General features: G+C 40.8%; 1 long non-coding RNA gene across 1 annotated transcript; it reads right to left on the bottom strand.

Annotated features, from left to right (window-relative positions):
• Nucleotides 1–528: 528 nt before the first annotated feature.
• LOC140689159 (uncharacterized) lies at nt 529–3,774 on the bottom strand. The gene is made up of 2 exons (XR_012064038.1): nt 3,604–3,774; nt 529–644 (listed from the first exon to the last, which is right to left on the bottom strand). It is a non-coding gene; the product is annotated as an uncharacterized lncRNA (long non-coding RNA).
• Between the last annotated feature and the right edge of the window lie 5,723 nt (nt 3,775–9,497).

Here is a 9,497-nt window from a genome sequence, read left to right as displayed (position 1 = left end):
GTAATCTTCTCATCAGCTGTGTCAGGTAGGCAATATTTTATCCCCATTTTACCGATGAGGGGATGGAGGCTAAAAAAATCCCATAAAAGCCGGAACAGCAAGGACTAAGGCTAGAGAATTTTTACTAAGCTGGATTCCCAGAATGCCTCGTCGCGCCTGCCTACCCAAGTCACACCGAGAACAATTTTATTCTTTCCAATTAATATCGAACGGGGTGCTAAATAAATGCTCAATATTGACTCTGTGACTCACTGACTGGCTGCCGTATCAAGGGAGAATGGACATTCTTTTCTTTTCTGGAGGCTGATGGAAAAGAACAGACGAGGCTCCTTCTGGTTTAGTGTTCGAGTTGGGAGATGAGAAAATGATCCCTTGTGTCCTTCTCCAGCCCCCAGACTCGATGATTCAGAACCACCTCAGGGACGTGTGATTCCTTTTTAGCCCATTTCTTTAATTAGTCATTCTGCAGGCCTTCTGGGTATCACCCCCAAATTGCGATTCTGTTCCAGGGAACTTCAGATTACATAGTCCTTTTAGAAACTTTATTGACTTTTTTAATTGAATCTTTACAGATTTTTTTTTTCTCTTTTGGTTCACACACATGAAAACAAGCAATGAAGTGCCATTTGTCTTCTGTTTTTAATCTTTACCAAGCATGGAGAAGGAAAGAAAAAATATTTTATGAAAGTAATAAGCTTTCCTGGGGCTCTTGCTAAGGGATTTATTTTTCTGCTTCAGAGGAAGGGCCCATTCCTCCTAACGGAACTGCCCATTTGACTGCTCACTTCAAAGCTAGCTCTGTGGACCTTTATTGTACCTTCACCAAGAACTCCAGAGAAAGCTACATTTCGTTAATCTCTGTGTCCCTGGCCTGCTAGGGGTCCCTTATCCCCAGGCACAGAGGTAGCAGCCATTTCCCGCTGCTGGGTTTTCAGACTTTCTGCTGATGGAGACCACATGTCTGTGCTTTGACGCAGAGTGACTGTGTCCAGCCTCAAGACCATGGGATAGATTCTTTTTGCTGAATCCCAGGTGCTGGATTCAGAAGTAAGAACCTCTGAGACTCACTTTAGGAGTTTGCACAGAGGGGCTGCCCAAGTCTGTGTTTCTAATTCAGGAACTGGATTTTACCACCCAATCGTTTTTCTGTCAGATCTGGGGTCTTATCCTGTACTAGTTTCCAGTGGCTTCCTAATGTGCCCATAACAAATGACCATGGACTGGGTGGTTTAAAACAACAGAAATGGATTCTCTTGCAGTTCTGAAGTCCAGAAGTCCAAAATCAAGGTGTGAGCAGGCCACCCTCCCTCCAGAGGCTCTAGGGAAAAATCCTTCCTTGCCTCTTCCGACTTCTGTGGCTCCAGAACAGCATCACTGTAACCTCCACTTCTGTCTCCACGTGGCCTTCTCTCTTCTCCTCTGACCTAATAAGGATGCTTGTCATTGGACTCAGGACCTGCCTGGGTAATCCAGGATGATCACGCCTCGAGATCCTTAACTTAGTTACATCTGCAAAGACCCTTTTTCCAAACAAGGTCCCATGCACAGCTGCTGGGGCATGGACATATCTTTTTTGGGGGCCACCATTCAACCCACTGCACACTTTTAGATAAGAAAAAAAGTAAATATGATAAGATGTATGTTACGGAAAGTGTCCAGGGAAAGAGATTCAGAATTGTGTCCTGGCCACGGAAGAACATTTGATTCCTCTCAGAAAGTCACCTGCCATCTGGTTCTGCATCTTCATCTTGAAGATGTTCCTGTCTCGGGAGATCAAGTTTCAGGTGAGGATTTGGTCTGAAAACCTGGACCCAGGAGTAATCACTTATGTGTATTCTCTTCAGCGACTTGGGGTTATCATGTTTCCTAGGTGAGCTCCGAGGCTGATCAGAATGAACTGGGCTTACAGAGTTCTCATATCAGGGTGATATAAGAAAGGACGTATGAAGACTAAAATTAGTTGCTTGAAAATCTAGTTAAATTACTTGTGTTTTAAAGTGTGCAATTTACAAACATACGTTCCCTTGTATTCTCTGTGGCACAGTGTTACCTCCAGTCACCTGTACCTCCAGGATCTGCCAAGTCTGTAACTGGGCACGGTGGGCATACCAGGGCCTGGCCGTTCCTGCCTGACGTGGAGCTCCTGTCATGTGCAATCACTGTCCTGAAATGTCCTGTGGGTTGGCTCAGGCTTTATCACATCTGCACCATGAATCTTCAGTTCCCTCTGCCCAGTCTTGCTCTCCAACCTTTAACCCTTCACAGGCGTCACCCTAAATAACCTTCTTGCATTCCTAACTCTGGTGCAGCCTCACTTCCTGGAGGGTCCAGTCAACACCCCCAAAAGTGAGAAACTCAGTTTTAATCCTCTTAACTGTAGGGTTTGTGACCATGGACCTAAGAACATTAATTGGCTGGTGAAACATATTCTTTAGGTAAATTATACGTGGTATTTTAATACTGCTCAAAAGAGACTGCATTGGTGTAACTATTAGGTTGCCAAAATGTCACTTAAACTGCACTACCAAAGAAATGAGAATGAAATGACTTCATGATGAATAAGGCAAATTGTATGATGCATGTATATGAAAATTAAATTATAGAAAGAGTTGATGGAATAATACTTGGGACTAGAATTTAGAAGAGAAAAAAGTGAAAGAGAACGAATAAAAGTTACGCAACCCCAAGTATTTGACGAGGTGGCGTCTAAGAGGGACCCTGACTCTGACCCTCGCACAGCGAACTGGACCTCAGCTAAGCTCCCGCTGTGCCGTTACGTGGAATGGGGGGCTTTCTGAGAAATAACACTGTGAACCACAGCTTCTGGGAGGCTCGTGCAAGACAACCCCGCCCTCAAAGGCAGAGTTCACACAGCTGGCCTTTCCTTCCAGCACTAAACGCTGTGTATCGCCTGAACACTACAGTGGTGGCAGGAGGCAAGATTATGAGAATTTAGGTCTGAAATAATCAGAAAGCACTTCACTCAGCAGCATCTCACTACTTTGAGCAGAATTTGGCACATTGACCTCTTTGGCTCACCAGCATACCCAGGCGGGGATGCTGTTCATCTGGTTATTTCGAGTATCAACACCACCCTGACCAGACTGGCATTAAGCTAATAAAAAATGAAAATAGGTATATTTGTGGTAATGATAACCCATTCTCTTTCTCTCTTTCTCTCTCCTTTCCTTTTTTCCCCTCCATCCCTCCCTCCCTTGCTTCCTTCCTTCTTTTCATCTCCCTTTCAACTTTTAGAAGTAAGTTCCAGTCCATTATGTGAATTCACTTTCAACAAACCTGGGCCAGTAGGGCAGATACCATTATTCCTAGATTGGCCAAGAGAGATTGGACTTCGGCCCAAGGTCACAGAGCTGATTTGCGGCAGTCTGGACAGGGACCAGGTCATCCAACTTTTGACTGGTATTTAAAGCAGTAAAAAGCAGTGAGAAAATACAAACAAACGAAAGCAAACAGAAACCTTGGAGCCAAGAAACAGAGATTCCAGTGGCGGCTGAGGTGGTAACTGCTGTGTGACCCTGGGCAAGTCACATCCCCTCTCTGACTTTTATTATTATTATTATTATTATTATTATTATTTTGCACCTGCCATTTGAGGGAGACGTAGCAGACGAGCTGTGAGTCTCTTCTGTCTTGGTGGAGTCTACACTAGTGGCTGAGGGTGGAGGCAGCCTTTCTCCGGAGGAGAGTTCGTCGAAGTTGAGGTCATTCACTCTCCTCTTCACCCTGCGGAGAAGCATTTGCTCCCCACAGGCGTTTCCGTTCTGTGCCCCCAGAGTTCTGAACCTTTGGAGTCAGAACTTCAAATTCCATTGCCACTACTTTCTGGCCATTCCAAATTCCATCACCTCCTTGGGCTTCAGCTTTCTTGTCTATAAAATAAAGAGAGTAAAACCTGTCTGATAGCTTATGAGCATTCAATATAATAATGTCCCCAAAAACATAATACTTATTTCCCATAACCAGGCACTGTTTTCAATATATTTTATTGTCATATTTTTTCCTAAAGTGTGACACATCCAAGCGATGGGAGGGGAAAGGATACTCGTCAGTAAGTGACCATATGTTCTTTGGTTTAATAATTATATACTGACTTTCTATTGGTGATTATCTAATAAAATTTCCTTTTAAAATACTTTTAATTAAGTAAAAATCACAAGTCAACCTATAGAAAAATCTAAAGAAAATATTTAGGAAAAAATGAAAAGCTGTGAGGCATTACCCTAATGACTGAACTTTGACAAACACTGAATGATCTCATTCAACTTAATTTTCATAAATTTAATTTAAAAAGTGAATGATATAAGTGCTATTATGTTTTTCTTATACATAAAAGCGGGAGGATGAGCTGTTTAAATATGGTGGGTGAAACACTGTCACGGTGACCACTAAAAAAAAAAATGATCTGTCCTGGGAAGGACTAAGAGAACATAAACAGAGATGACACAGAGATGCCAATCAAAGTTCAGAAGCTGAAAAGCAGATGAGTGAGTGGTTTCTTGGGGATCACATCAGAGAAAGCTGAACACTATGTGTCCGTAGAAGAGGCAGCCAAGAAAAAAGTCAATTTGTGCCGTTGAACCTTGGCTGGAAAGCCTCAGGAAGTAAAAGCTGCAGGTAGCCTGGTTGGAAAACAGGAAGATATTTTCCTTTCTTTTTAAAAGAAGCATTTGGGTTTGTTTCATTCCCCTCCTTTCTAGCACAAGAAAGTTGGCTGTAAGCTCTCTGGGGGGGTCTTTAACCGGAGGGATGTAACTCTGGAATATCATGCTCGGCTGAACTCAGAGGTGCTGGTCTGAGACAAGGGGAGTAATGTGAACGCTTTCATCCTAAACGGTGAGACCTCAGTCCACTACCGGCTCAGTTGTGAGGATGATGAAAGCCAGGCTTATTTCTCTTAGGCAGGGGATTGGAGAATTTATCTATGGGAAAACTGGGTCTCCTTCACAGTAACCGGGAGACAGTGACATGTGAGGGTCCCAGGCCCTCCCTCTTCTCTTTGCTAGTTCTCGTCCACCTTCTCCTGTGTTCTTTTCCCTTGTCTCAAAGCACACCTGAGCTTCTGACCTTTTGCCAGGCTCCAGATGTGCCTTCTTGGGTGGGTGTCATGGCCTCATCCAGCACCTGGCACGGCCTGTGTTTGTACCATTTTTCACAACCAGGTGATTTTTCCTCTTAAATTTAGGGCTGGCATTTGTCCCATGTGAAATCTGAACTCTGCAGGGTATTATTTTTAGACCTATCATTTTAGGAGAAGGCAAAAGCCCTGCTCTCTCTGGGTGGATTTCATGAATCCACAGGCATATAGAGACGAAAAGCACTGAAAGGTAGTTCCACTCTTGAGTGAGTTAACAGCTGCTTGGCTCAGCAGGTACATTATTTTGGTAAATTAGGAGGAAAAACTCCTTTTTTTTTCCTGATAACAAAAGTAATAATTCTTTCTTGTGAAAAACATAGGAAATACAAAAAAGCACAAGAGAAGAAAGGGAAGCACGGGTAATGCCACCTTCTGGAGATAACCAGACTTAACTCATTGGTGTCTGACCTTCCTGGGTTTTTTATGTGTGTGTTCACATATATGACTCTTTGGCAAAATTAAAGATATGCCGCATATATTATTTTATAACCCTTTGTATTAATATTGTATAAAACTTTTTTCTTTTCTTTCTTTCTTATTATTTTTTAATTGAAGTACAGTCAGTTTACGATGCTGTGTCAATTTTTTGTGTCCAGCATAACAGTTCGATCATACATACGCATATATACATTTGTTTTCATATTCTCTTTCATTATAGGTTACTACAAGATATTGAGCATAGTTCCCTGTGCTGTACAGTATAACTGTGTTGTTTATCTATCTTATATTTAGTAGATATATGCAGATCTATAGATACAGGTATAGATACTATATAGTTAGTGTCTACAAATCTCGAGCTCCCAATTTATCCCTTCCCACCCCCGTCCCCTCTGGTAACCATGTTTGTTTTCTATGTCTGTGAGTCTGTTTCTGTTTTGTAAATAAGTTCATTTGTCTTTTTTTAGGTTCTACCATACAAGTGATACAATATGGTATTTTTCTTTCTCTTTCTGGCTTACTTCACTTAGAATGACAATCTCTAGGTCCTTCCATGTTGCTGCAAGTGGCATTATTTTTTTATGGCTTAGCAGTTTTCCATTGTATAAATGTACCCCGACTTCTTTATCTAGTTATTTGTTGATGGATATTTAGATTGTTTCCATGTCTTGGCTATTGCAAAAATTACGGCTATGAATACTGGGGTGCATGTATCTTTTTGCATTAGAGTTTCTCCAGATATATGCCCAGGAGTGGGATTGCCGGATCGTATAGTAAGTCTATTTTTAGTTTTTTGAGGAATCTCCGTACCGTTTTCCATAATGGCTATACCAAACTACATTCCCATCATGAGTGTAGGAGAGCTCCCTTTTCTCTACACCCTCTCTAACATTTATCATTGGTTAAACCATTTTTTAATGTAACTTTTAATTGCTACATAGTATTTAGTACAAGGATAAACTGAAATTTGAACAAATTTAGTACATACTTTACATTGCTCCAAGATGTTATTTTTGACGAATGGCAAACATTAATGGCGCTCTAAAAATATTTTGCAGTTTCTCCCAATGCCTAATTTTAAAACCCATGACTGCATGATCCATTCATGCTCTTCTGCAGAGAGAATGATCTAGGTAGTGATTTTGGCAGGATTTTTCTGGTAAAGAGGCAGAACCCCGATGCTCTCTCTCCCTTACCTTACTTCTCTTCCCTTTCATGATTTCACTCAGATCAACCTCCAGTGAACAAAATTAAAAGAAAATAAGAGTGTAACTGCTTAATGCCATTTCAAATGGTTTACAAATATTTGTAATGTTTGGACTGAGGATCAGCTTTTCCTATTGCCCTTAGATTTGCTTCCTTCTGCACGGCCCCTGTCACATGAGAGCAGAAGGATTTCTTCCTGATGTTGGATGAAATGAAGGGCAGCAGAAATCACCTTTAATTGTCAGGCGGACGACTCGAGATTCAGTCCTTGAATGGGCTTCATCTGGACTTGTGACCTTGGGAAAGTCGTGCCCCTCTTTCGGCTTTGGTTTCCTTATCTGTAAAGTGAAGTAGTAGAAAATTAAGTAGTAAGACTATATAATTGTAGTTAACATTTATTTCCTACTTTGTATGTGACACACACTATGCTTTACTTTTTATGTGTAATCTTCATGATAACCTGATGGAATGGCGATCATTACTAACTCCTTTTTATAGGTGAAGCACCTGAGAATCAGAGGAGCTAAATAATTCACCAAAAGCCATATAGGCAGTTGTCTGGGTGAAGTTCACCCATGTCAACAGTGAGCAGCGGATGTAGGAGTTGGGATTGCAACTGCTGAGTTTCTGGCTTCCACGCTCAATCAAGTCGATAACCTCCTTAAGCCTCAGCCCCTCACTTAGAAAATGGGGCCAATAATCCATAGGATTGTTTTTCCAATTAAAGGAGAAAATATATGCACAATTTTTAAGAGCAGCATTTGGCAGGTATTAAGTAGTCAAAAACATTAATATAATTAAAGGATTCTAGCACAGTGCTTAAGTGCTTATTAACTTTTTTTGGGGCGATCATGAATCTAATGACAGATGTCTAGAGAAAAACAGAGATCTGAAAAATTACATTGCATAAACTTCTTGAATTCCAGTATATCTGTAGGCATCCAAGGGTTAATAAATCTGAGATTAATATTTCCCAGGCAAGAATCTCCCAGATGGGAGATTTTACAGTTGACCATTTTCCAAATGTCTTTCTTTCTTCCTTTAAGGCCGTGGCTTAAAACAAAAACAAAACCCAGAAAACAAAAAACCTTCTGTAGTAACTACCTCTTCCATCAACAAACAACACTCATTTCATCCCTTGGGGGCTTGAAGTCTCCTTTGCTGCCTGGAGCTCAGCAGAATTCTCCGGTTCTTGGGTGCTGATGTGTTCAGCGGGCGGCTATGCCTGCATTTTCTGCCTCAGATTCTTCGGCATAATTATCTCCACATATTATTTCTACCCCATCAAAATGCACACAGCCTGTCAGTGTTGAGCGAGCAAGGCTGTTCTTTGCGGCTGCGGTTTGTTTCACAGATACTGTTTCCCTGTTTGTGGAAAAACAGAGAATGACATGAAATTTTATGTTGACACACAAAGCTACTCTGGGAAGGTGGGGATGAGGGATGGGATGGAGGGTGGGAGGGAAATCGCAGCATTTCAGCTCTAAGGATAGAGGCAGGACAAGGCTGAGTTCCATAAGTAATGGTTGAATGAAGGAATTTAGTACAACAGGCAAAGGCAACTACCCTCAATTGTTCTTTGTTTACTCGGTTACTCATCCACCGTCTTTTGAGCACCTATTACATGTCATCACTATGCCACGCGTTTAACTTTGAACAATACATATAGGGTCCCAGCTGACATGAGACATATAATCCAGTGTTTATATCAATTAAATATCATGGAATCAATAGACTCTATTTCCCTTAGCAAAGTAGAAGGCAGAAGCAAAATATTGTCTTGATGGTGACTGTTTTTATGCCTCCATCCATTCATTTATTCATTCACTCAATCAGGAACATTTATTGACAACCTACTCTGTGTTATGTTTGGAATTGTGCCAGGCACAGGGGTAACTAATGCAAAGTTCTGCACCTTGGCTCTATCGAAAATAGTGGTAATTCTTTGTTGTGGGGGGTTGTTCTGTGCATTGGGGAATGTTCAGCAGCATCTCTGGTCTCTACCCACTGGATGCTGGAAACACCCTTAGCTGTGACAACCAAAAATGTTTTTAGATACAGTCCTTGGGAGGCAACACTGTCCCCCAGCTAAGGACCAGGGCTCTAATGAATAAGACATTGCCTCTCACATGGATATCAAATAAAAATCACTTGAATAATATTAATAACCACAACAATAATCAGAATGTATGAAACATCTCCTTTCTGTCAGGTGTTGTGCCAGATACATCATCTTATTTAATACTCACAACAGTCCTATAATGTGAGTAAATATTTATGAATTTCTAAAGATTGATAATGAATAATTCTACTCACAATGATTTCTCCATGTGTGAATTACAAACCTCTAAAAGCAAGAATCCATGTTTAAAGATTAGAAGAATTACAGAATTTATGTATTAAGAGGTGACAGAGGCTAAAAATGGAAAGACTGTATTTTCAAAGAAGTGTTGGGTTATCCAGGAGAGCACAAACTCTAAAGCGAACAAGCCTTAACGTGAAAATACATATGTAGCTAAACTTTTCCTTTCTTGGTGCTTTTAGTTTATATTGGCTAAACTTTTTGCTTTACTCTGCCTATTTCTTTCAAATAATTTTTGGAGCACAGATATTAATTTTTTATGTTTATATTTTAATTGAATAAAACTGTATATTGTATCCTTCCGATTACTAATAAAATAAGTAAAACAGGATGTTT

Source organism: Vicugna pacos, chromosome 25 (genome assembly GCF_048564905.1).
Source record: "Vicugna pacos chromosome 25, VicPac4, whole genome shotgun sequence".
Taxonomy (NCBI): domain Eukaryota; kingdom Metazoa; phylum Chordata; class Mammalia; order Artiodactyla; family Camelidae; genus Vicugna; species Vicugna pacos.
Note: the sequence above shows the minus strand (reverse complement) of the source record. Positions and strands in the feature narration are given on the sequence as shown.